General features: G+C 31.3%; 1 pseudogene; it reads right to left on the bottom strand.

Moving 5' to 3' along the window:
• Positions 1-1,402: 1,402 nt before the first annotated feature.
• LOC117795485 lies at positions 1,403-1,501 on the bottom strand (annotated as a pseudogene).
• Between the last annotated feature and the right edge of the window lie 584 nt (positions 1,502-2,085).

Below are 2,085 nucleotides of genomic sequence, written 5' to 3'. Positions count from 1 at the left end.
GAACCTATCTTGGAAAAGCCTTCATAGATAGACACATAAAAGAACACCCATAAAAAGTTTCTAGTTTTATGGACTTTAAAAAGGAGAACATTTCGGTGGCTCAGTCGGTTAAGCACCTGCCTTCAGCTCAGGTCATGATCCAAGCTCAGGTCATTTGTCCCACATCGGGCTCCCTGCTCCTGCCTGCTGCACCCCCTGCTTGTGCGCTCTCTCTCTTTCTCTAATAAATAAATAAAATCTTTAAAAAAAATGAAAAGGAACTAATATAACAAAATAAAAATTATAAAAAAATAAAAAGAAGAACATCTTATGTACATTAAATAACACTGATTTCTACTATATGGTAATGAATTATCAAAATGTATCGTTACGTAAAAGGCTTGTACAACCTGAGAGAATCTTAATGAAAGCATGGATCATTATAAACCCTCCAGAAGAGAATACAAAGAGCGAAATACTTTCAAATAATCTCATAAGGAATTTCTCTAGGATCCATGGGGAAAAGTTTTATAGAAAATGCAGGACAAATGCTATCAGCCACCTATTGAATTTTTAGTTTTGCATTCATTTTAGAGAGAATACCTATCAATAATGTAAGCACAACCTAAATCACTATGCTTAAGTAATACATTTAAAAAATAAGTGTATATAAAGTGCATTTAAGTTGACCATTATTTGAAATATTTATGTATGGAATGGCATACAAAGTTACCAGAACAAAAGAGATAAAAAGATGGGGGGGGGTCAGATTTTAAATAAGTGTTTATTTAAAACTTTAATTTATTAAGAAAATTTATACAAGAACAATTTTGTCAGAATTGAGTGAAATATGAACACTCATGCTCATAACAAAAAACTACGCAGGTGATTTAAGACAAAGTGTCATTCCTTCTGTTTTTAGAAAGTGCTAGGGTATGTACCTATGGGCAGTTTTGTTTTGAGTTGATGGCTTAAAGGGTTGTCTGAAATTTTCTTAAAAGAGTTAGTTATACGAGTGCAGTCATAATTTGTACACTCAAGTCTATCCCAATTAATGCAATTATCAAGGGAGTGGTAGGGGGAGGTGGTTCATCCTAGTATGGGAGAAGGTACTGGTACAAGGAGGCAGGTATTCTGACTTGCTCTTGTACTTAAGAGTTTTTTCAAATTGTGTGAATCTGCTAATTTCTCTGGACCTCAGTTTCTTTTATAATATTGCAGAAGGAGTAAACTACATCCATGCTTCTCCAGTATCAGTTATTCACATATCACTTGCAAGATTTTTATCCTATGTGACATTTTTGCTACTATTTAGTATTATTTTAAGTCAACTCAGTTTCCAAAACTTATATTCTAACCCAAATAATAGTGGCTATGACATCACATGTATAAAAATTGACTTTTACTTTTTTTTTTCTTTTTTTAAAATATGGAATGCTTCATGAATTTGCATGTCATCCTTGTGCAGGATCTTCTCTGTATTGTTCCAATTTTTTAGTATGGGTGCTGCTAATGCTAGCACTTGACTCTTTTATCTAATTTTTATTAACATAAACACATTTTGCTTACATAAAACATGTTTGCCTACAAACAACTAAAATAATCTTCCATATTACTGGTGATACAGAACCAGATTTGTTTTCAACACTAGTATCTTTCCAAATTATGTTAAAACCTAACTGATACTGTTAGATATTCAGGATATAATTATGTAATCTATTATTTCAAGGAATGTTATTTTCATGCACTCAAAGTCAAAATAGAAAGTTTAAATTTATATAGCTTTTTCATTTTTTATGCTCACATAAAATGATACATGTGTAATACAACTTACTATGTTTTTGCAACCTAAAAAGAAGCATAGGTGAGTAGAGAATAATTTTCTGAACTAAAGATGGATGGTTTTATAGTGTAATGTTATATTGGTATTTCATATTATTAAGGCAAAACTAATCTTTAACACATTATTGGAGAACTAGGGAATCCTAGTTTTGCTGAATTGTACTGATCAAAGATGCTCATATGTTATGACAGAATTCAAAATCATTATTACCTTTATTCAGATTATTAACATAACACAGATATTTCCAAATATCATCATGAGCA

The sequence above is a fragment of the Ailuropoda melanoleuca genome, chromosome 1 (assembly GCF_002007445.2).
Source record: "Ailuropoda melanoleuca isolate Jingjing chromosome 1, ASM200744v2, whole genome shotgun sequence".
Classification (NCBI taxonomy): Eukaryota; Metazoa; Chordata; class Mammalia; order Carnivora; family Ursidae; genus Ailuropoda; species Ailuropoda melanoleuca.
Note: the sequence above shows the minus strand (reverse complement) of the source record. Positions and strands in the feature narration are given on the sequence as shown.